Here is a 26,773-nt window from a genome sequence, read left to right as displayed (position 1 = left end):
ATCACCAAAGAAGAATCACCAGTAGGAAAGGAAATAAATAATTCCAGCGTTTTCAAATACTTTAGAAGAAATCAGGGAAAGGGGCAACCCTGGAGTTGAGGAGATCTTGTACTTATGCTAACAGATTCACGAAAGCTGGGGGCTGAGATGTGACACAGTGGGAGATCATTCGCCTAGCATGTGCAGTCATGGGTCCCATCCCTGTCACTGAGGAGGGAGAACCTGGGAGGTGACACTTCCACACTGACCAGAAACTGAGGGATAGCGGTCTTTCTTACTCAGTCCTGCCCCCATGGTGGCTCCTGAAAAGCCTGGCCTGCCGGTCTGCAGAGCCCTTCCTGATGTTTCTGTGAACTTAACCCAGGCTGCACAGCATTCTCTGCACAGCAGAAGTGATGAGGAAAGTCACGGAAGTATCCCAGGACTTTCAATCTACAGTTTCATCAAAGGATTCCGAGCACACTGAACACTGATATGCTACCTAACAAAAATAGTCCTAAATCAGTGCTCCCAGAAGCCCTAAAAGTCTAACAAATTTATAGAGCTTTTGTGGAAGGTGGTAGTGTTTCCAGCAACAAGACGACTCAGGGTTGAATTCCGGCTGCACCCAGTTCAGAGAGAGGCAGGCCTGAGGAGATGAGGGATGGCATCAGGGAGGTGTCGAACAGGACGCAGTCGCCAAAGACACTCCCGACACGGGAGTGTGGCTGAATGTTCCAGAACATGAGCGGACTTCTGTAGGGATCCTCGGCTGCACAGGGCTCCTTCTCTGTCACTGAACTTTCTCTTCACAAACCCACGAGCCAGGCCAGAGGGTACAGGACAGTAAACTCAGGTACTCAGGAAGCTGAGGCAAGAGGATCTCAAGTTCAAGGCCAGCTTGCACAGCTCAGTGAGACTCTATCTCAAAAGAAAAGTAAAAAAAGAGGCCTGAGGATATGGTTGAGCGAAACACTTAACACACTACACACACACACACCACATACCACACACACCATACACACACATACACACCACACACACCACATACACACCCATATATATATATATATATACACACATACTACTCACGCACCACATACACACCACACATACTATACACAAACATACAAACCACACACACACCACACATACCACACACACACCATACACATACATACACACCACACACACTACATACACATCCATATATATATACATACACACTATACACACACCACATACATACCACACATACTATACACAAACATACAAACCACAGACTCACCACATACACACATATACACACATTACACACACCACATACACATCACACATACCGTATACACACATACACACCCCCACACTATATACACACCCCATATACACACATACACTACATACCACATACACATACACACACACCACACATACTATACAACACCACACACACACACACACACACACACCGTGACCTCAGAGCTATAAGGAAAGACTCCAGAAACCATCATGATGCAGTTTTTGGTAACTAGGCCTGTGTGCCAGACCATGAAACTGCACGAGGGGACAAGATCCATCAACTATTGGGGTCATTTCACACCCAAGATCCAAAGTCTAAACAGAGGTTTGACCACATGGAGAAGTTTTAAACCCAGTGAACTGATCTTGCATATGTGTGCCAGCTCGGGCGGCTGTGCCATCATCTCCTAGTGACACAGCAAAGTCACCGAAAGCAGTACCAACCCTAACCTGAACTGACAGGACCCTCACCCACTGTCACGTGACAAGCACACCAGCTAGGGAGCTCTGTGGACAACCTAACAAAGACGACAGAATCCTAAGAAGGGAGGATGCAAGGTTAGGTCAATTCACAGACGGTGGAGAGCCTGCACACACACACACACACACACACACACACACACACACACACACACACACGCGGTGGAGAGCCTGCACACACACATGGTGGAGAGCCTGCACACACACATGGTGGAGAGCCTGCACACACACATGGTGGAGAGCCTGCACACACACACACACACACACACACACACACACACACACGGTGGAGAGCCTGCACACACACACACGGTGGAGAGCCTTCACACACACAAACAACACACACACACACACACACACACACACATATGGTGGAGAGCCTGCACACACACACACACACACACACAGTAGAGAGCCTTCACACACACACACACACACACACAACACACACACACACACACACACACACACACACGGTGGAGAGCCTGCACACACACACACACACACACACACACACACACACACACACACACACACCATGGAGAGACTGCACCCTAAAGATTTCTCCATCACCAAGAAACCATGCACCGGGCTGGAGAGATGGCTGAGGGGTTAAGAGCACTGGCTGCTCTTCCAGAGGTCCTGAGTTCAATTCCCAGCACCCACATGGTGGTTCACAAACATCTATGAGATTTGGTGCCCTTTTCTGGTGTGCAGGCATACATGCCAGAACATTGTATACATAATAAATAAATATTAAAAAAAAAGAAAGAAAGAAAGAAACCATGCACCAAAAAAATGAATGAGTGGCAGGATTCAGTGGCAAAGCCCGTGCCTAATATGAATGAGGCCCTGGGTTCATCCCCAGAAAGAGCAAGTCAGAGAGGTGTTAATAGAACTTGATTCTAGATAGCACTTAAAGGGGCCTCAAGCGATGGCTAGAAACCAAAGACTTCCCAAGAGCCACTGTTTCCTGGAGCTACTTCGTACAGAGTCCTGTTGCACATTTTGTGCCAATGTGTCTTACCTCCATAGCTCTGTGCCTCCCGCCCAAGTGGCTGTCACAGCTGTGTCAGGAGACGAGGCCATGAAGAACTTAACTTGCTCCACATCGCACAGCCAAGCAGAGCAACAGGAAGCTGAATTCAGTTCTTTCACTCCCAAACTTCAGGTTTCCCTTAGTTCTCTGAGTTCCGCATCCCTTGAGGGTTCCCACCAAAATGGAGGACTGAAGGAAGGAGGACTCAGAAGATGCCTTTTGCCTTCCTGGTACCAAGTGCTGGGACGTGCCTCACAGCCACTAGGGGGCGATATAAGGGAAAGGCAGGGGAGAACCTGTGGAGTCCGGAGGGTCCCGACCTGCAAAGAGCTTGGAGCCAGGTTCACAGAGAATGGCAGGCTCAGAAGTGTGACCTTTCTCGAAGAGCCATCACAGGGTGGGGTTTTATTTGTTTCAGTTACAGTAAAATGCAAATAACAAATTAATTGCTCAATTGCTCAAAGCAAACAATCCCATGGGTTTTTGTTTTTTTTTGGTTATTTTTTTAGCTCATTCACGGTATTGTACAGCCACCACCTCTGTCTGTCTAGTTACATCTCCATCATCTCGAAAGAAAACCCCAGACTCGTTAAGTGGTCCTTTCAGATCTCTCCACCCACCCAACCCCATTCCTGTAGCTGGTAACCACCAATCTGCATTCTGTGGTCTGGATGTTTCATAACGGGATCATACACAGTCTGGCTATTTGTGTCTGGCTTCTTTTATGTGTGTTTTCTGGGTTCATGTAACATATCCATCTTTCATTCCTTCTTATGGCTAAATAACAGTCCATTGTATAACTGCCCCACAGTTTGTCTCTCTATTCACCCCGATGGACATTTGAGTGTTGCTTCTCCAGAGGTTTCTGCAGCTGGTCAGATGGCTTGGTGGTAAATGTGCTTATTGCCAAGTCTGATGATAGCCCAAGTTTAATCCTGAACACGTATTGTCGGAGGTTACTGTGAACTGTCCCCTGACTTCCACACACGTGCTATGACACACGCATGCACACACAAGAAGTAAATGTAAAGTTTTGGTTTAAGATTTCTGAAGGGGCTGGAGAGATGGCTCAGAGGTTAAGAGCACTGGCTGCTCTTCCAGAGGTCCTGAGTTCAGTTTCCAGCAACCACATGGTGGCTCACAACCATCTATAATGAGATCTGGCGCCCTCTTCTGGTGGGCAGGTATACATGCAGACAGAACACGGTATAATTAATAAATAAATAAATAAATAAATAAATAAATAAATAAATAAATCTTTTTTTTTTAAAGGATTTCTGAAGTTTCCAGGCATGGTGGTGCATGCTTTTAATCTTAACACTTGGGAGGGAAAAGCATATGGATCTCTGTGAGTTTTAGGCCAGCCTGGTCTACAGAGCAAGTTCCAGGACAGCCAGGGTTATACAGAGAAACCCTGTCTCAAAAAACAAAAACAATTTTTTTCCTGAAGGCAGATATGGTGGCAGCACCCATACTCCCAGCATTGGAGAGACATAGGCAGGAGAATTAGAGGTCTGAGGTCAGGGGCTGAGAGGCGGCTCAGGGGTTAAGAACACTTAACACTCTTGCAGAAGACCCAGGTTTGGTTCCTAGCACCAACATGGCAGCTTATAACCATCCATAACTCCAGTTTCAGGAGATCTGGCACTGTCTTCGGGCCTCCAGGAATGCACACAGTAGACTTATATATGTGCAGATAAAACATCCATACACATAGAAAAAGAAGAGAGAATTACTGAGCTGGGTATTTTCATGTCAACTTGACACAAGGTAGAGTCATCAGAGAGGAAGGAACTTCAGTTAAGAAAATACTTCCCAGGCTGGAGAGATGGCTCAGAGGTTAAGAACACTGACTGCTCTTCCAGAGGTCCTGAGTTCAATTCCCAGCAACCACATGGGGATTCACAACCACCATCTGTAATGAAATCTAGTGCCCTCTTCTGGCCTGCAGGCACACATGCAGGCAGAACACTGTATACATAATAAATAAATAAATCTTTAAAAAAAGAAAGAAAGAAAGAAAGAAAGAAAGAAAGAAAGAAAGAAAGAAAGAAAGAAAGAAAGAAAGAAAGATGCTTCCCTAAGATTGGGCTGTATGCAATCCTGTAGGGCATTTTCTTAATTAGTGATTGATGAGGGAGGGCCCAGCCCTTTGTGGATGGTGCCATGTTTGGACTAGAAGTTCTGGGTCTATAAGAAAGTAGGCTGAGCCAGGTAGTGGTGGCACACTCCTTTAATCCCTGCAATCGGGAGGCAGAGACAGGTGGATCTCTGTGAGTTCGAGGCCAGCCTGAACTATAGAGTGAGTTCTAAGACAGGCATCAAAGCTACACAGAGAAACCCTGTCTCAAAAAAAAAAAAAAGAAAAGAAAAGAAAAGAAAGAAAGAAAGAAAGAAAGAAAGAAAGAGAAAAGAAAAGAAAAGAAAAGAAAAGAAAAGAAAAGAAAAGCTGAGTAAGTCATGAGGAGCAAGCCAGTGGGCAGCATCCCTCCATGGCCTCTGCATCAGCTTCTGCCTCCAGACTCCTTCCATGTTTGAGATCCTGTCCTGACTTCCTTCAGTGATGGACTACACAATGTGAAAGTGTAAGCCAAATCAACCCTTCCCTCTCCATGTCGCCTTGGTCATAGTGTTTTATCACAGCAATGTGTTTCATCAAAACCCTAGCTAAGACAATTAAAAGAAAGAAAGAAAAAAAGAAAGAAGGAAAGAAAGCAAGAAAGAAGGAAAGAAAGAAAGAAAGAAAGAAAGAAAGAAAGAAAGAAAGAAAGAAAGAAAGAAAGAAAGAAAGAAAAAGAAAAACCCAACTATTTTTTTCTTTTTTCTTTTTGGTTTTTCAAGACAGGGTTTCTCTGTGTAGCTTTGGAGCCAGGCCTCGAACTCACAGAGATCCACCTGTCTCTGCTTCCCAAGTGCTGGGATCAGAGGCATGCACCAACCACCACCACCCAGTGCAAAACAGTTTAAGTTTGAGATCAACCTTGTGTGACCCTGTTTCAAAACAAATAATAAATCAGTAAATTCAGGGGCCGGAGGGGCAGCTCTCAGTGGTCACACACTTAGATAGTGTGCTCTAGGCCTTAATTTCATCCCCATCACCACCACCAAAAAAAAAAAAAAAAAAAAAAAAAGAGAGAGAGAGAGAGAGAGAGAGAGAGAAAGAAAAGAAAGAAAAAAGATTTTTGCTTATGTCCCATGATAGAGTTATAAACACTTAAGCACACTATCCTGAAAATCCACCGAGAATAAAAGTCAGGTTCCTTGTACAATTAAAACTAGTCAGGTGTGGTGGCACATACCTGTGATGCCAGGACAGTGGAGGCTGGGGCAGGAGAATCATGAGTTCAAGACCACCATGAGGAATATAGTCAGACCCTACCTCATAAGAACTGAGGAGCACTTAGCATGTCCAAGATCCCGACTTTGATCTCAGCCCTGAAAGAGCGGTTCAGCAGCAAATCTCTTGTTCGTAGGACACCTAGTTTTACATTGTTTCAAGTCCTCATCTCATGCCTCAGCTATTTAAGGCAGGGAGTGGTCACTCACTTTTCTTTACACATTTTGCCCTTCAAGCCTTTATTTTACTTAAGAATGTGAATATACAATTTTTACATCACATATATTTAAAACACCAATTCTTTTTTTTTTTTTTTTGGTTTTTCGAGACAGGGTTTCTCTGCGTAGCTTTGCGCCTTTCCTGGAGCTCACTTGGTAGCCCAGGCTGGCCTCCAACTCACAGAGATCTGCCTGGCTCTGCCTCCCGGGTGCTGGCATTAAAGGCGTGTGCCACCACCGCCCAGCTAAAACACCAATTCTAATGTGATAAAGGACGCTGAAAACACACTACTTCACCAAGAGAAAAAGAAAGAAAATTGCCCCCATTTAGCCCCTAAATAAATAAACCCAGTGGAGACATTCATTCTAACGGACTACATTTAAAAATTCAGCACTGTAGACAACAGAGGACCAAATGCAAAGCAATCAGCATCCTCACCAAGGCTGGAGAAGGAGACGAAGCAGGGCCGGCAGGCTGAAGCCTATAATGCCAGCACTCCGGGGCTGGGGGTGGTAATACAGACGGACGGACCGCTGAAAGTGCTAGGCCAGCCTGGGCTACACAGCAATCTGCCAGGGCTGCATAGCAACACCCCATCACTGTCAGGCCATAACTATAGGACACACACCACAGGAGTTAGAGCAAGATGTGGGTACAGGGAGAATGCTGCAGGGGGAGGCAGGATTCTGTAAGGAAGTAACACTGTGCCCGGCCAATCGAAGACACACAAGGGAGGGAGACGGTGGGCACCGTTTGCGCTGTTTCGACGTCAAGTGACGTGGGGGTTTTGTTCGTTTGTGTTTGGTTCTGGTTTTGTAATACGGTTTCTCTGTGTAACAGCCCTGGCTGTCCTGGACCTGCTCGCTCTGTAGACCAGGCTGGCCTGGAATTCAGAGAGATCCGCCTGCCTCTGCCTCCTGAATCCTGGGATTAAAGGTGTGCACCACCCCCGCCTGATTATAAAGAGATGTTTTATGCAAGCTTCAGCTTTACATTTGTGGAATCATGGAACAACTTGTGGAGTCATGGGAGGAAGCTAGCACAATAAATAAATGTAAAAAAGAAAACCAAATGTCAAGTTGGCAATTTAGGCATAATTGAGACGTAAAAGACATCCATTAAACCTTGCTGCCTGCTTCAGAACGACATTAGATACCTCTAACATCTGTCCTGTGATGTCAAGCACTGCACGGAGGATTGGAAGTTGACTCCGGGACAACCCTCTGGCTGGAAGAGGAGCGCTTTCATCAGAGGCTTCTCATTCTTGCTGACCGGACTCTGCCATAGCATCCATGCGCACACCTCGCGTGGGGGGGGTGTGACAGGAAGCAATGGCAGACTTGCACACCCACCCTGGTGCACTCTTACACAACCAACTCACTGTGAGCACTGACTACGTCGTCAAACAGTTCAGCCGGAAGCCAGTGTACTCAAGACGGCAAAGCACAGTTGGGTAGAGGACAGAGGTCCTGAAACGCACGCAGGGTCAACTGTGTGCTGAGCGGGCTCAAGAGAGCGGGGCCAGCCCAAAGGGCCCCTGTTTCCCATCAGCACCGAGGACAACACTCCTGAGTCTGAGAAGCTGTGTACCCAGAGGGGGTGGAGCCTTTGCTCGGTCACTCAAAGGCACCACGTTTATAGGAGCGGCCTAGCAATCCCTCTCCAGTCTGGCTTACATGGAATTTCTCACTTCCACACCTCCATATTAGCAAAGCCCTTATTTGTCCACTGAAGTGTTCAGCCATTTTGTTGTGACGGATGGAGCCAAGGGTAGGCCACTGGTAATGACAGGGTCATTCTGATAAGAGGTACCAAGAAACGTCCAATAGAAATAAAAGGGAATCCCCAGCACCTTCCAGGGACTATTTTCCCCTTCCCAGAGCACCACTTCAAGCATTAATCTTGGCATTCTGAACACATCAGCACCTTTTGTATAATAAATGCATTCATTATTACAAAATACTTTTGTTTCATTACTTAATAATAAAACTGATAATTAAATAATAAAAATCTGCCAGGCAGTGATGGCACGCACCTTTAAGCCCAGCACTTTAGAGGTAGAAGCAGGCGGACCTCTGTGAGTTCCAGGCCAGCCTGGTCTACATAGGAGCTATTTCCAGGACAGCCAGGGCTGTTACACAGTAACACTCTGTGTGGAAAAACCAAAGTAATAAATAAATAAACAATAGTAATAATCACCAACAATGACGTAAGTATTTCCAAGGAACAGACAAGACAAAGACTCAGTATTTAAGGACTTGTTCATTTTTAGTGAGCCACTAAAGATGTAAGATGTTTGTTGTTGATTAATGTTCTCAACCGGAAAGCTTGGTACTGTACCAAGGGCTGATGGCACTGGTGTTTCCAACTCCTGAGCACCGCGGGCAGAGCAGAGCTCACAGGAGGGACCCTTCCCCGGCACTCTGCCTGTCACAGCCCGTGACAGGGCCTGCGCACTACAATTCTGTGTGAAACTCGGGTAAGGAGAGGTGACGGAATGCCCCCTCACACTCGGTGTGGTGTGGAGTCATCGCAAATGCATCCAGGAACCGGCCTGCCTTCTTCACTCTGCCTCACAGGGCGGCCACTGTTGTCCGGCTGATGACGTGACTCCTCACCTTCAGGATAAATTCATCTTGCTTGGTGCCTTCAGAAAATTACCACCCAAAGACCAGGACGTCCCATTCGCAGTGAGGATTAGGGCTTCCACATGTAAACTGTGGGGACCACAAACTCTCAGCCCTCAGCGTGCGGCGAGAAGTGTGTCTTGCCATAGCAAGTCTAGGATGGGGCCTTTAGGATTTCCAGACCCCCACACTCAGGTCACTAAGAACTACTACCCATAGGCCAGTCACTCTTGACTTAATTTTCCCCAACCAGCTGAGGTAGTACGCACCTTTAATCCCAGCCCTCAGGAGGCAGAGGAAGGAGGATCTCTGTGAGTTCGAGGCCAGTTGGGTCTACACAACAAGCTCTAAGACAGCCAAGACTATATAGACTGTCTCAAAAAGAAGCTTTCACAAAAGAACCAAATCTCAGTATTTACTATGAGACTTTTTGTCCCTTAGACATACCAGGAACTTTCCACAAGGCAGAGAAAGGTAGAACATCCCAGAATGGTTGAGCCAGAAAGACACTAATATAACAAATACTTGATATCATCGTATATTGCCAAACAAAACCTAAAGTTATTGATTTCAAACACGAGAGAACGCAGCAGTGGTGGTAACTAATATTCCCTCACAGGGAGAGCTGTGTGGATGGAGATATCAAGGGGGAAGGGGGTTCATTTACACAAAATCTGTATATCGATAACTGATAAAACAGTAGCTATTAAAACTAATTTTAGCCGGGTGGTGGTGGCGCACCCTTTAATCCCAGCACTCGGGAGGCAGAGCCAGGAAGATCTCTGTGAGTTTGAGGCCAGCCTGGTCTACAGAGTGAGTTCCAAGACAGGCATCAAAACTACACAGAGAAACCCTGTCTCGAAAAAAAAAAAAATTTAAAAACCTTCCAATGATATAACTAAAGCTTGGACGTCATAAACTTGGCTCATGTTGGCAATCCCAGCACTCTAAACCAGGAGGATCTCCAGATTAGGACTAGCCTGAGCAACACGGTAACATCCTGTTTGGAAAAAAAACAAAACACTGATGTGGTAGAACATGTTTTTAATCCCAGCAGGCAGAAACAGAGGCAGGCAGACCTCTGTGGCTTCAACAGCAGCCCGGTCTACATGGCAAGTTCCAAGCCAGCCAGGGCCACATAAAAGACTCTGGGGGACACGGGGGAAGGGGGGGCACTAAACGCCCCACTCCAACATCTTTAAAATGGGCAGCTCAGCTTCTGGCACACATTAACCAATAAGGGCTCCAGTTTGGACTTTGCCACATGAAACAGAGACCAGATCTGCTCCTGCCGGGTCTCTTCCCTGCTGGAACCCACAGTCCTGGTGCTCGGGAGCTTCATGCCCAGTCCCTTGAACTACATGGCACCAAGTTCAACAGCTTTTATCTCCTAAGGAACACGTCATCTGACCTAGGAGGCTACTGGCTGTGACACACACCAGCCACTTATCGAAAAGTATCACCAGACGGAAACACAAAACTGGTCTGTATTTCAAAAATCAATGAGATGTGGTGTGTCCTGGATCTAAGCTCCTTCTGGTACCAATGTGCTCGTCCTCTTCCCATGTCCCCTGGGCTTCCGAGGTTACTGTCTAGCCTCCTCTGTGCTCTTCTTTATAATAACTGATCTGCTTGTGCGCAGGTGCAGGTCAGAGGACCGTTTGTAGGAGCTGATTCACACCTTCCCCCTTCCACCATGCTGCATTAGACAGGCTGAACTATGAGCTTCTGGACAGTTCTCCTATGTGTCGTCCCCCTTTTCTCTGTAGGAGTGCTGGGCTGATAGGTGTGCGCCACTGCATCCAGCTTTTTGTTTTGCTTTGTTTGTTGAGACAGGGTTTATCTGTACAGCAGCTCTGGCTGTCCTGGAACTCACTCTGTAGACCAGGCTAGCCTTGAACTCAAGAGATCTGCCTGCCTCTGCCTTCCGAGTGCTGGGATTAAAGATGTGTGCCACCACCTCCCAGCGCATGCAGCTTTTTAAACATGGGTTCTGGGGATCGAACTCAGGTCCTCGGGTTTGGCAGCCTGTGTTTTACCCTGAGAGCCATCTCACCAGCTCCGACTCCTCTTTACTCTTGAACTCTGCAATCCACGCTCTACTCCACTGGTGCAGGTTTTCACACACCCATCTGGCCATTTCCAAGTTTTGTTCTTGGCTTCAAAGTCTTTAATGGCTTCCTAGTGCCCTCGGCAGAAAGATTAAGGACTTAAGGATGCTCGGTGGCACCTGTCCCTGAATGTCCTGACTCACTAGCCTCAGTTCTCAGCCAACTTCTCACCTCCAAGCAGACTCGGCCCCTCTCATTCCTCTACAGATCAGAGATTATCTCCTCAACCACCATGCATTCTGCTTCCCGTGAGCTCATCGGCCCCTCAAGCCCCCCACTCCTGGCTCACCTCTGCCTGTCCACCTTGCCTCTAAAAGCAAGATGGTGCTCCCTCGGAAAAGGTCCAGTCACTTGAGAACAGCAGGGCCGTCTGCATTTCACCTGCAGAACTCTCTGGAAAGCCTGGCTTTTTTGCTGACGTGTTAGCTGTATGACAGGGCTGATTCCGATGTCTATTACAGTGTGTGGTGCATGGGTACAAGGGGTGTTCCCCTTTTGTTGCCTGCAAAGAACACCCTGCCTGATGGCTAATGCAACTGTCCCAGAAGTAGTCCCGCAGAAACTCCTTCCTGCCGAAAGACGATAGTGTTTTAAGGCAAGTGGTTCTTAAAACATGGTCTCAGGAATACAATGTGCTGACTGACCCAGGCCTATACCACATGATCCACCACGGATCACCCAGTTCTGGGGACTGGCATCACATTCAGTTGAATCTCCTGAGTCACAAGTGGGAAAGCCCGTGTGGGTTCCGCAGGGAGAAGAGCAGAACATGAATATCAGAAGCAGGAAAGGGCGCTGAACGAGATAAACACCTCTAAATCCCCAGAGAGAAGTAAGTTCTTGGTTTAGCCCACCAGAGACAGCCCTAGCTTATGACAGTCACCTAAACTCGGCAATCCCTCTGGAATATGACTGGTGGGGCGTGTGACTTTTCAATATTGCTATTCTGCATTTTTAGAAAGATTTATTTTATGAGCAGGGCATGGTGGTACACACCTTTAATCCCAGTACTCAGAAGGCAGAGGCAGGCAGGTCTCTGAGTTTGAGCCCAGTCTGGTCTACAGAGTGAGTTCCAGAACATCCAGAGCTATGTGAAGAGATCCTGTCTTTAAAAAGACAAAAAAAAAAAAAAAAAAAAAAAAAAAAAAAAAAAAAGACAAAAAAAAAAAAATTTATGCGAGTGTTTTGCCTACATGTATGTCTGTGTACTGTGTCCATGCGGTACCTGTAGAGGCCAGAAGAGGGCACCAGCTTGCCTGGAAGTAGAGTTACAGGCAGTTGTGAGCTGCTGTGTGGGTGCTGGAATTGAACCTGGGTCCTCTGGAAGAGCAGCTAGTGCAGAATTTTAGGTCACAGTTACATATTCAGGCCGAATCTTGTTTAGATTTTTTTTTTTACACATTTTGGAGCAAAACAACTAGTTTCCACTAAAAATGAATGATGTTCTAAAATTATTTTATTAATTTTATTCATTTATTTATTTACTTATTGGTTTATTGTTTTGTTTTGTTTGTTTGTTTGTTTGTTTGTTTGTTTGTTTTTGAGACAGGGTTTCTCTGTGTAGCCCTGGCTGTCCTGGAACTTGCTCTGTAGACCAGGTTGGCCTCGAACTCACAGAAATCTGCCTGCCTCTCCCTCCCAAGTGCAGGGATTAAAGGTGTGCACCACCACCACCACCACCACCACCACCACCACCACCACCACCACCACCACCTGCCTGGTTGTTTTCTAACAAGAGACAGGAAGGGGCTGGATCCAGATGGGAGAGGAGGTGTGGAGGACCTGAGAAGTGGAGGTGGGGAAATCAGAATCAGAACATACTGTGTAAGAAAAAAAACACACTTTTTTTTTCTGAGACAGGGTTTCTCTGTGTAGCCCTGGCTGTCCTGGAACTCACTCTGTAGACCAGGCTGGCCTTGAACTCAGATATCCACCTGCCTCTGTATACTAAGGGCTTGGGATCAAAAGTATGCACCGTCACGCCCATCTAGAAAAATCCATTTTCGGTAAGAGGAAAATAATAAAGAATCTCTGTAGTCATTTCCCCATCCCACAGCCTTTTTGTGTTCAGTTGTGAGGGTCGACACAGCCCTGGGTACAGGGCTCCTGGGCCGCTTTACACGGGTCAGAAGTGGGTTTTAGGTTTTTTTTTTTTTTTTTTTTTTTTTTTAAAGGCTTAAATAGCTTTAATCCCAGCACTCAGGACACAGGGGAAGGTAGAGCTCTGTGTAGTTGAGGCTAGCCTAGTCTACACAGCAAGACTCTCATCTCAAAAGAAGAAAAAAAAGAAAGAATTATCACTGAGGGCTAGGGATGTAACTCTGAGATAGAGTTCGTGTCCAGCATGCCTAAGGCCCTGAACTCAGTCTCCAGCACTACAAAATAACAATAAAATAAAGAATTAACATTGACAACAGATGTAAAATAAGTATAGCCTCACCTCAAGAGCAGAAGTTATTGGCTGTGATTCACTAGAAGAATCACATTTGATGTGACTTTTAAAATCTATACCCCTAAAAAGATAAAATACAAGCTATGCAGGGGAAAGAAATTACTTTTCACGTTGCCAGCTCAAATGGTACCTGGCCATGTGGAACAAAGCAGGGACCCTCCAGGGAAATCTCCCAGGCAACAGGGGGACTCTTCCCAACAGAGCTCCAGCGGCCTCTCTGGGATTTGGTCTGCTGCTTGATGACCATTAGGACTATGCAATGATGTCTTTCCACAGCTATATAAGCCACTAAGACAGTGTCGGCAGCCACGCCAATCACCCCATGGCATGCTGGGATGCCTTGCAAACTAAAAGACATTCATATGAGGATATGCTTGCTGGATTAAAAACTTTGTGAGTCCATGGTAGAACCTAGACACAATTTCTACCTTGGTTCCTGTGGTAAAATTCGGTTCCCCGGGCACAGGGCTTCCCAGAGCAATGAAAACTCCCATCTCCACCCTTGGCACAAACCCGATGCCCTCCCAGCATTAGGGAAGAACTCTGAGAGGCAGGCACCCCATTCCTACAGGGTTGGAGAACTGCATCCTCCACCCTAAACAGCCGGCCTCAACTCTCTGCTTCTTACCCTTTATCAGCAACCCTACTGGAAGCTCCTCACTCCCATCAGCCCTTGGGACCACACCGTTCCTTCAGGTGCTCCGCCTCGGATGAAACATCACCCTGAGTTAGAGGCTGCAGAGTGAGACCTTGTCTCAAACGAGAAAAGAAGGGGTGCTCCTTCTCCACGGACAACATGACTCCTGGGCTCAGGTGATCCTCGGGCCTCAGCTCTGGCTTCTGGACTACCAGAATGCTACCACGGCCCCCACCAGACAGCAATGGCTCGGCACTGAGAACACTCCAAACTGTGAACTCACATTCTCAGGAGAACACGCCACGCGTGTCAAAGGCTCTGCAACACTGATTGCCCGATTAGGACTGTGTGCTTGTGGAGAGTTGGAATGATGCAGATTCCGGAGCCAAATGACCTTGAGCTGTCTTTAGACTCTTGCGTAGTCATTTACTGCCCATCTCGGGGTTTGACGTAACATCCTTTAAGCCTAACTCGTGAAGCCTTTTGGGATGTATTAAAAGAACCTTGTCTCGAGAAAGAAAAAAACAAAGACCGCCAGGCTAACTTCCCCCAATTCAGAAGTTGAGAATATAGATAGCCTCAGTTAGCATCCAAGCCTGTGACAGATTTCCCCAGCTTCACTGTAACCCATCTTAGGGGAGTTTTCACAGATGCGGACTGTTGCTATAAAAGCTTCATGAAGCCATTACCACCACTTTATCAACTTAGAACAAACCATCGCTTATTCCCTTTGAGGTGAGCCCTCTGTTTTGTGTTGACACAGCCCTATTATAATCTATTTTAAACACGAGGAAACTGAGGCACAGTTGATTGACTTATCCGGGATCATGCAGCCAGCTGGGCAGAACTACGGCTTTTGAGTCCCGCTAGCTGCTTTTCCGGATCCAGCCTCAACTCCTACCTCCTCCTTCCGCATTTGGATAAGGTTTTTGACGGCGCTGGCTGGGTGTTGGGCTAAGACACCGGCTCCTGAGAGTCAATACTGTCCTCACTGTGAGCATCCATGAGCCTCGCGGGTGCAGCAGCCTGGCTTCCTAAGCTGCTTTCCCCTCACAGAAGACTCCAGAGCTGAGTTAAGAACACAGACTACTGCGGAGGCAGAGGCAGTCGGGTCTCTGAGTTCGAGGCCAGCCCGATCTACAGAGCGAGATCCAGGACAGCCAGGATTTACACCTTGTCTCGAAAAACCAAAAAAAAATAACGCGGGGAGGGTTGGGGATTTAGCTCAGTGGTAGAGAGCTTGCCTAGCAAGGCCCTGGGTTCGGTCCTCAGCTCTGGAAAAAAAAAAAAAAAAAAGACTAACGTTAGAATACCTGGTCAGAGTCACGCAGCTCCGGAAGGAAGGCTGTTTCCCAGGGCTGCGGATGCTTCCGGTTCTCACAGGCTCGCAGGTGTACCACCCGCCCCCCACCCACCCCGACTCCCGGCAGTGTGGTGTGAGAGACCCAGCATCCCAACATCCACACAGAGGATCGGAAGGGCGCTCTCCGCAGCTAGCCAGGCAGCCAACAGGAGAGCAGGGCCTCACCTGGATCCAGGACGCCAGCCACTCACCAGGGGGGGAACACGCTTTGTTGATGCAAAGCAAACAGAGCCCGGGACAAGACCCACCTGAGATCAGTGATGGCTGCGGGCGGCGGTTCCGCCCTCTTTAGTCTAAATGGCACCACTCCTCCCCCCAGCCCCCCACCCCCTTTGGACTACCCTTATTCCTTTTTTTTTTTTTTTTTTTTTTTTTTTTTTTTTTTTTTTTTGATTTTTCGAGACAGGGTTTCTCTGTGTAGCTTTGCGCCTTTCCTGGAACTCACTTGGTAGCCCAGGCTGGCCTTGAACTCACAGAGATCCGCCTGGCTCTGCCTCCCAAGTGCTGGGATTAAAGGCGTGCGCCACCACCGCCCGGCCCCTTATTCCTTTTTAAAATATCATTTCGAGGTACACATCTTTGGGGAGCGGGGCATGGTGCACACACTTTTAATCCCAGCACTAGGGAGGCAGAGACAAGGGGACTTCTGTGAGTTCAAGGCCAGCCTGGTCTAACATAGTGAGTTCTAGGACAGCAAAGGCTACATAGTGAGACCCTGTCTCAAAAGGGGGGCCGGGGGGGGGGGCGGGGGTGGGGTGGGGGGACAAAAGGAAAGAATAGAAACAATGGGTTGGGGGTGGGGTTCTTTTCTCCTCTTGGCTATTCTTCCACTTTGTTTTTGCTTTTCGAGACAGGGTTTCTCTGTGTACTTGCTGTCCTGGAACTCGCGCTGTAGACCAAGCTGGTCTCGAACTCGGAGATCCACCCGCCTCTGCCTCCCGAGTGCAGGGGTTAAAGATGTGCGCCGCCACACCCGGCTCTTTCTCCCGCTTTTTAAAGGAATTCTTTGATATTAAAAAGTGACACGACCGTGTTTTGTAAGCAAACGACGGAAGTCCCAGCCTTCCAGACTTTACATCCAGGCTCCAGTTCCTATTTACAAGTGCCCAGTGGGCCCTGGCGGCTAATTAACATCTTCGACCGTTTTCTCAAAATCCAGAGCGTCATTTCCCGGGTGAGCGGGATCCGAGGAGGCCTCAGCGGGTTTGCTCTTCCTTCCTCTGAAAACCTCCTAAATCACCGGAGGTCGGAGCCCCAGTGTTCCGAAGGAACCTGGCCGCGGAGGCGGTGAGGTGGGAGGGCTCCCGGGTCGCCACGCACGTCCATGGGGATTATTGGATACAGTGGGCTCCCCCCTGGGAGGCAGCCCCGGCTCACCAACCGCAGTGAACCCCGCTCCTGCATTAAAGAACCGCGTCTGCTCTGCGAACCCGTTTGCACGCAGCTGGGGCGCCTTTTATTACCCGCCCAGAGGGCTGTCCTTGGTAACCCAGCCTGTTCCCCAGGCTCCCCTCACTCTAAAGAAAGTCCCAGTCTGGTCCTCCTCTTCTGGAAACCCATCAAGCGAACCCTCCTCCCTTTTCCGTTTCAGGTGGCCTTGCTAAGAGGCGCCAAGGTCATTCCCAGAACCTCGGGTCTAGCTTGATACCCTAGGGAGCTGTCGGACCACACGCCTGGATCCCGTGGAGAGGCAAGAATCACATCGTGTCTCGGTGATGCAATTACTCCTGGTGGTCTCGGGGAAGCTTGCTAGCCTTCCATTCCCTCTGCTGGAGCCACAGCGCCGCAAGCTAAAGACAGACTGTGGCCAGTCTTGCTGTCCCCGTGGAGGGAATGGCGCACCCCGCATCGCTGCTGCTGAAAAGAACGCCCCCAGTTTTCATCATCGCATCCTTCCACGGCGATCCTGCTGAGCCTCAGCCGCCCTGCTAAAGCTGGACCAGAGCTGGGGCTCACTGTGTGAGGACCTACAGGGAGGGATCCCCGCCAGATAAAACTGCCTGCCGATGACCCAGTTCCTCCATTCAGAAGATCAATTCCTCCTGCACACGTATTGTTGTTACGGCTTCCGTTCTTAAATTATACATAAAAGGCCCAAGCTGAACCCGGCCTGTTTTAGACATTGCAAAAACATGAACCTTGGGGTTTGTTTGTTTGTTTCGAGACAGGGTTTCTCTGTGTTGTTTTGGTACCTATCCTGGATCTCTGTAGACCAGGCTGGCCTTGAACTCACAGAGATCCACCTAGCTCTGCCTCCCGAGTTCTGGGGATCAAAGGCGTGCGCCACCACCGCCGCTGCTGCCGCCACCACCGCCCGGCCCCAAAGCATGGATCTTAATAAGATGTATATTTCACGTTGTATCCCCAACATATGTATTATCAGAGACACTCCTGTATAATTTCACACCTGTTGTCCTAAGGATACTGTTAAAATTCTGTAAAACTCATTTCTTACAAGGTGTTCATTCACTGTCTTACACCTGCCTGATGCCTTTCTCCGTCTGAGATTACTTTTTGGTGACATAAAAAAATACGACGCAGGATGGCAAGATGGCTCAGCCACTAAGGGCGCTTGGGGCTAAGCCGGATGATCTGAGTTCATTTCCTGTGAGCCAACTTCAGCAAGTTGTCTCCTGTCGTGAACACCGGCCCTGTGGTGCATGGGGCTCGCACACGCGCACACGCGCGCGCGCGCGCACACACACACACACACACACACACACACACGCACGCCCTCTTTCTCAATAACCAAATAAGTATAATATACATTTTAAAAATAGTAAAAGGAGGTGGAGAGATGGCTCAGAGGTTAAGAGCATTGGCTGTTCTTCCAGAGGTCCTGAGTTCAATTCCCAGCAACCACATGGTGGCTCACAACCATCTACAGTGAGATCTGGTGCCCTCTTCTGGCCTCAGGCCAAACATTCACTGTATGTATAATAAATAAATCTTTAAAAAATATTTAAAAAAAAAAAATAGTAAAAGGAATCAGGTGTGACGACACACATATTAGGAGGTGGAGGCAGGAAGGTCAGGGGTCAAGGCCACTTTCCCCCTTCATGAGACCCCACAGCAAAAGAAACAAATATAAATTAATTAATTCATTTTTTTTAAATTTCGAAATGGTACATTATGTCAAGAACCTTCAAGGTTCTTGTTTGGTTTCTGTCTTTTTCTTTTCTTTTTTTTCTTTCTTTTTTCTATTTTGGCTTTTTGAGACAGGGTTTCTCGGTGTTGACAGTCCTGGCTGTCCTGGAACGCCCTCTGTAGACCAGGCTGGCCTTGAACTCACAGAGATCCACCGGGCTCTGCCTCCTGAGTGCTGAGATTAAAGGTGTGCACCACCACCATGCCTGGCAGTTTCTGTCTTCTTTGGGGATGGTCCTTTTAAACATAAATGAATTCATAAGCAGGCATTTCCCATATCCTACAAGGCATTTTAGAGCCACACACACAATTTTTTCCCCCTGGGCTTCAGGCCTCATAGGCTTCCTATCAAGAAGCCTTCTGAAGGCTGGGCTGTGACTCAGTTGGTAGAATCTCCAGCACTGTGTAAACCTGGAGCAGTCGTACATGTCTGTCATCCCTGCTCTGGAGCACTGAGGCGGGAGATCAGAAGTTCAAGGTCACCTTCTGATATGGGTCAGCCTGAACTACAGGAGACCCTATCTCAAAACAAGAGACACCCAGAACACATTCATTTACATGGGGAACCCTTCTCCAAAAATGTGTATGAATATGCTGTGAAGCTTATAGTTTCAGGACTATGCTTTGGGAAACAGTAATTCCGTCTAACAGGTAGAGTAATAGTAATGCCTGATATATGTGGCAACACCTGAGAAGAGGCAGGTGTGGTGTGCACTCCTGTGACCTGAACACTTGGGAGGTAGAGGCAGGAAGATCAGGTGTGCCCCGGCCTTGGCTCCATGAGATCCTGCCTTAAAAAAAAAAAAAAATCTGCGAGAACAAAATGCAGTATAAATGAAATTTTAATTAATGGGCAAGGCTGTCCTAGAATTGACTAAGTAGCCAAGGCTGGCCTCAAACTCAGGGACAATTCACCTTCCTCAGGCTTCCCAGTGTTAGGGTCACAGGGGGCACCACACCTGACAAGAGGCAGACCTGAACTGCTATTTGTGAATTTTGTAAATCCTATGGGGAGGCCTGAGTTGGGGGAGGGGGGGTGTTTTTTGTTTGTTTTGCTTTTTTGCCTTAAGTAACCATGCACAGGGGCAACATGTAAGAACCCTGAATAAGAGAGGCTCCAAAAATAACCCTTCTCCTTCACGGAAAAACTAAACCCAAAGTGTGGTTCACTCCACTTCCACTGAGCCAATCTCTCTTACCCTCACCCACCTGGAGCTTTTCAAATGGTCCCCGAGGGGTAGCCGTATGAAGTGGTCAGGACCAAAGGCCACCCACCCCGGGCCAGACCTATCAGGCCCTCTGTGTCAGGGCTCACAGGAAAATGCACACACACACACACACACACACACACACACACACACACACACCTCACCCCTGAGAACAAAATAGCAGCCTAGGGGCTTTCAAACTGGAACTGTTATCCAATGAAAGCATTTTACGAAGGCACTCTGTGTCAAGCGCCAGGACTCATAGGAGGAGACTCAGTGAAGGAGAGGGATTGTACCTGAGTCACAAGGCTCACATTAAAACACCTTCGAACCAGTGAGGCCTGGTGGAAGCTGAGACAGGAGGATTGCCAAGTTCAAGGCCAGCCTGGGGAATTTAGTGAAACCTTGTCTCAAATTTTGTAAAAGGAAAAAAAAAAAAAAGCACTGAGGATGTAGCTCAGTGGAAGAGCGCTTGCCTACGATGTCTGAGGTCCTAGGTTCAATCCCCAATGCTTCTGATAGATAAATATAGATAAATAAATAAATAATCATCAAATAATTGCCTTTGGCTCTCTGCCTACACGGGGTTCCCTGTGGCTCCCTTTCTCCAAAGCCCCACACTGCCAGCCCCCCAAGACAACAGGAACACAAACGGGGGGTGGGGGGTGGGGGGTGGGGAGGGGATTCGGATTCAATTTGTCTCCTGTTGCTCATGACATATAATGGAAGACTAGACAAAAACTGCATTTCCATAAATACTAATTGATTGGTGGCTGACTGAACCACTGAGGTCCCTCTAACAGTAATTATTATCCGAGAGAAGCTGGATGCAAATTCCTGGCTCCGGGTTTTGCCTGGAGGTTCTTTTACATTTCAAGAGAGCCTCCCAGTTTGAACCGGACTGTGAAAAATGAACCCAAACAGGCGGGCAAACAGTTTTCAAATTCTGTTCTACCCACGACATTTGCATCCCTCCTGTGGACAGTTGGCAGCTGTCACTGGGCCCTCTCTTTCCATCATCTTCTCCCACACAGAAGAGCCTGCAACAGTGAGGGCCCATCTATTTGCTCCTTGTTCCCTAATAACAGAATTTTATGGCAACTTTTCAGAGGAAAGGAAGGGATAGGCATGATGGACCTCATCAAACCCGCCAACTGCTTCTCCTGTTGAGATTCGACCTTGGACTCATTAAAACGTAAATAAAAGCTTAATTCAATCTCTAAGAATTACGGACACTACACAGCATACACCAGTAAACAAATAAGTTAATCTTGAGAAATGGCATGGTCACCAGCCGTATGAAGACCCAGAACCTTCTGCCTAAAGTGCTGATATTTGTACTAGCTACTTAGGTTGAAAGAGACAAAGAAATGCCCAGTGTACACAGGGTTAAGACTTCATAACAGATAGCCACCCCCAGGGTTCTTGTGAGTTCACAGAAACGGAAAGTGATACTTAATTGTCAAAATTGAAAATCCTCGGAGGCACAAGCGCAAGCCAGCTTCCTCTTTTTCTGTTCTGCTCAGTCTCTCGGGAGTGCAAGAGCTCTTTCGGCTGTTGGTTCCAAGAAATGGTTTTGCTCTTGTGAATAAGAAAGTTCTTAAAATCGTTCACTGCAGACAGTGTTTAAACTGTGAGGCTCGGTGGTAAAGCGCTAGCCGCAGCTCCGGGGAGGCTCTTGGCTTGGACAGTCTGTGCGGACCTTTGAGTCGGCCAGCTAGCTGCTTGCTTTTTCTCTCCCTGACCGAAGCCTATCCAACACCGTCTCTCCACCTTCGTGGCTGCCGTTTCATCTCGCTTTACTCTTCCGCAGAGATCTGGGGGGCAGCTTGATGAGACACTTTGTCCACAGTCTATCCAAGCCACGGCTAGGCTGCTAATGGGATCCGAACATTACATTTTACGGGTCAAATTTATTTGAGGTCAAGACAAGCGGGGGCGGGGTAGGAGATGAGGGGGGAAGTGGAAGGCTGGTGTCTATGCTGCCACCTGTTGGCCAGATGGGGAAATACACAGAGAGGGGAGAAAGCGCTCTATTTGTATTCATAGCCTATTTATATTCTGGTCCATAAATGCTTCTTAGTTTTGGGGGAAGGGAGCTCACAGGCTCTTCAAAGGATATTGCAAAAGCCTGGACCTGTCTTCGGGGGGGGGGGATTAAAAACAAGCACAATATATATTTTTAATAAAATCTTTTTTAAGATTTATTTAATTTAGTTTATGTCCATGAGTGTTTTGCTCACATGAATGTCTGTGTGCCACGTGTATGCCTGGTACTCTCAGAGGTCAGAAGAGAGTGGTGGATCCCCTAGAACTGGAGTTATGAATGGTTGTCGGGTGACAAGTGGGTGCTGGGAATGAAACTCTGGTCTTCTGCAAGAGCAAGGAACTCTTAACCACTGAGCCACCTCTCCAAACCCCACAATATTATTTGTGTGTGTGTGTGTGTGTGTGTGTGTGTGTGTGTGTGTGTGTGTGTGTGTGTGTTTTAAAAGATTTAGGTATTTACTTATGCATACAGTGTTCTGCCTGCATGTATGCCTGTGGGCCGGTAGAGGGCATCAGATCTCATTACAGATGGCTGTGAGCCACCATGTGGTTGCTGGGAATTGAACTCAGGACCTCTGGAAGAACAGCCAGTGCTCTTAACCGCTGAGGCACCTCTCCAGCCCCCACAATATAGTTTTTGTAGACAAATATGGACAGCCCAAAGTCCATCCATATACCTAAGCAAAGCAACCTCATTTGTATGCTGTGGCAAAAAACAAAGAAAGAAAAAGCACAAATAAAAGAAATCATATATTCTGGGACAATAATTTGAATGCAAGATTATTTGGGGAAATTTTTTTCTTTTTATACATTAAATAATTTTTATTTTTGCTTCAAAGCTGGTAGTTAACTACTGGAAGAAAGAAACAAAACAAAACATTTTAACCTTGTCTTACAGCCACCAACAGTTGCTTTTGTGGGGTAATAGAATGGAAATAGCTCCGTGGGCCTTCTGGGTGGTGTTCCCATCAGAAACAAGATGCTATTGACACTCTCCACTGGATTCTGGACCTCCACAAGACAGGAGCAGGTGCACAAGGACATGTCATGTGTTCCCTCTGGGTCCCTGTGACTGTTACACAGAGCCATCACCTGCCTCTGGCATTGCTTTCCCCTGGGCTGGGGATGAAACCCTTCCTTGGAAGTGCTGGGCAAGCACCACACCCCCAGCCTCTAAGAGGTTTTGAGTGTACTCCAGCGATCTCCATCTTTAGAGACTTCTCTACTCCATCCCCAGTCAAAGCTATTTCCCCCCACATCCTGTCTAGAAAGAGAGACCTGCTCAGAGTCCTTAGAGCATCTGAAGACTGCCTCAAATAAGCCTCTGTCTTCCTCCTTCATAGAGTGAGTGACAGGCCCCTAAAGGATAGATTGGTCTAGTCCATCCAGCACACTTGTCCTTTCTGCTGCCAGCGTAACCAAGATATTAGCCTAGCAACCCTTGCAGCCCTACCCACGTCTCACGTCTTCCTTCATGAGATTAGCACTCTGTAGGGCTGGAGAGATGGCTCAGCAGTTAAGAGCACTGGCTGCTCTTCCGGAGGACCCTGATTCAGTCCCTAGCGCCCAGTTGGGTGGCTCACAACCACCTCCAACTCAGTTCCACAGGATCTAAGCCTTTTTCTGCCTCCATGGTTACCAAGCACACACACATGGTGCACATACATGTATGCAAACACTCACACATACAGGAAAAGTAAAAATCAATCTTTAAACAAATAAGTTAGCGCTCTCCTATGAGTCCCCTAATAGCCAATGCATGCTTCAGAAGGGACACGCAGTGACAGTAGCTGGTCTCTCAGTCTGGATAAGTGCTCTTGTCTTTGTTGAGTTGGGCTTTTGTCTCTACTCTTTCTATCATGACTCTCATTCATAATAGCATGTAATTCCATCACCATACAAGAGTTCATCATGGACAAGACATATCATTCGGAATAATAACGGACTTCCTGAATGCAACTCCCATCACCCAGGAAATAATGAAAAGAATTGGCAAACGAGATTACATAAAATTAAAATGATTATGCATACCAACAGAAACAGTTATCATAGTAAGGAGATAAGCTACAGAATGGGAAAAGAATGTTGCCAGCTGTTTATTGGACAAGGAATTGATAACTAGACTATGCAAAGAAAAATACATGCACAAAAAAATTTCAGTCAGTAAATGGGCAAATTATGTCAAGTGAGTGGTACAAATGTGTAATCAGCCTGGTGACAGTGATGTACGCCTTTAATCCCAGCACTTGGGAGGCAGAGCCAGGTGGATCTCAGTGAGTTTGAGGCCAGCCTGGTCTATAGAGCGAGATCCAGGACAGGCACCAAAGCTACACAGAGAAACCCTGTCTCGGGTGAAAAATGTGTAATCAGCTACTCAGTTGATGCAGGCAGAGTGGGTTCATGGTCAGGCCTATCTGGGCTGTAGAATGGGTTCCAACCAGCCAGGGCTCCAGAGCAAGACCCTGTCTGAAAAGGAAATTAAAAAAAAAAAAAAAAATGGAGATTCTACCATATGCCATTCAAGAAAGCAAGTCACAATCAATATTAAGCAGGAAAGAGGGGCTCATACACAATTGTGGTGGGAATGTGCCTTGGCCCAGCCACTCTGGAAACCAATATGGGCGTTCCTTGAAAAGAGGAAGAAAGACTGAGTAGTGCACGATCCAGGCAGCCTATACATTCTAAGTGTGTGAAGAAATCTAAGTCACACAGCACAGAGGCAGCTGACATGCCATGTTTATGGCAACCCTATTCCCAGGAGCTTAGCTACACAATTACCCGGGTGCCCATCACAAGTGAACAGAGGAAGGATACTAGGCATATACACAGTGGAGTTTAATTCGGCCACAAAGAAGGATGAAATTATACCAATTTGCAGGAAAATGGGTGGGAGCAGAGAGCATTATGTTCCCTGAAAGAAAGTGAATTTCCAAAGATACGTTCCACCTGTCTTCCCTCATATGCAAAAATGTAGAAAATCTATTTTAAAAAATCATGTCATTCTTCAAGATTTTTAAAAATCCTGCTTTGAAATTCTTTCTCATTCCAACACACACATACACACACACACACACACACACACACACACACACACACACACACACACACCTATATGAGAATAGGATTGGAGAAAGAGCAGAGCCAGGTAGAGGTGGTAGGAAGATTAAGAACAGGTAAAGGTAAGGCTGGAGAGATGGCTCAGGGATCAAGAGCACTGGTCCTTCTTCCAAAGGACCTGAGTTCAGTTCCCATTGTTGTACCTGTTTCAAGAGACCACCAAAGACCGCCAAGGGGCTGGTTTCTGAGGCAAGCACATAAGGGTCCTTTCATTGTCAGGTTCGAACCTAGGCTATGGCACAGCAAATGCAGGAAAATGTGCAGGCCCAGGGGTAGAGAGTTTTTATAGGGAAAAACCGCAAACTGGGAATTACATGCTTTGGCAATTTGGCATTGGGTAGAAGGGACATGGGGCAAGGTGATTTTTAGAAACTATTGGTCTAGACTTTGGGCGAGAAACCACATTTGAAACCATTGGGTTAGACTTTTTGGCGGGGAACCATAACTTGCTGGGCAGGATTATCTGGGCCGCTCAGCAGGATTATCTAGATATCTTCAAGAGCCATAAACCGCAGACAGATGTCTGCAGGAACATACTGCCCTGTATCTGTTCTAGTTATCATGGCACATTCCTGAGGTCCTTCCTGGAACTGAGTACAGCAGGTGGTCTAAGATGGTGACCCTGCCCTAAGATAGAGTCTTGCCTTGGCACCATCACCCACATGGTAGCTCACAACTGTCTGTAACTCCAATTCCAGGGGGTTTGACACCTTCATACCAATGCACGTAAGATACATTTGAAAAAAGAAAGGGTGATGGAAGAAGGTAGCGGCGGTGGCGGCGGCGGCGGCGGCAGCGGCGGCACTAACCTTTAATTCTCGCACTTGGAGGACAGAGGGAGGTGGATTACTGTGATTTCAAGGCCAGCCTGGTCTACAGAGTGAGTTCCACAACAGCCAGAGCTACACCAAAAACAAATAACAAAAAGAATGGGTAATGGAAATGAAATATAACCAAAGAACGTAATACAACATCGAAAAGTTACAAGGCAGCCCATTAATTTGTACGGTGAATTTACACTATTTTTTAAAAAGAGAAATATAAATACCATCCTCTTGTGGGGGACAAAGATTCCCTGTACACTGTGGGTGTCCCTGCCAGCTAACAGTACCTGCAGACTCCTGACAGACGGATGAAGCAGCCAGCTCTAACAGCAGGGCTGCTGCCCGCTTCTGGGTTGCTTCAGGAGGTTTTACGTTTTATTAATGTAATAAAATGTAGCTTCCACAGTTACCTACAGTATGTAATTACAAATGCATGTTATTGATATTACCAGCGTGATGCTTGAGTTTGCTTTTCCATTACTAGAAACTCTGCATTTTATGCATTAATTATACAAAGAATTAATGAAGGCTTACACAAGTCGGTCCGCACGGACACGGTGTCGGGACAATTATACCGATGGCGGAGCGCTACTCTCTTTAGTAAAGGTGATGTTCCGAACGATGGCTTTAAGTGTGCTTCTTCCTAGACATAAAGCGATAGTGGACGAGGAATAAATGAGCGCCCTCCTGTAAAACCCAGTTTCATGAGAGGACAGTGAGTACTAAGCATGCCCGCTTCTAACTCTTCCTACTTTTCAATTCTTGTAAAAGTCCAGGGAAAGAGATTTACATTTTTACTTTATTCTTTGCAACATTAAAACAGCAATGTCATCTCCAAACTCAACGTGTCCAGGGCAGACCCACTCCGGTCTTATCCAGGGTCCC

This window comes from Peromyscus maniculatus, chromosome 11, assembly GCF_049852395.1.
Source record: "Peromyscus maniculatus bairdii isolate BWxNUB_F1_BW_parent chromosome 11, HU_Pman_BW_mat_3.1, whole genome shotgun sequence".
NCBI lineage: Eukaryota > Metazoa > Chordata > Mammalia > Rodentia > Cricetidae > Peromyscus > Peromyscus maniculatus.
This window is presented reverse-complemented; position numbering follows the sequence as displayed.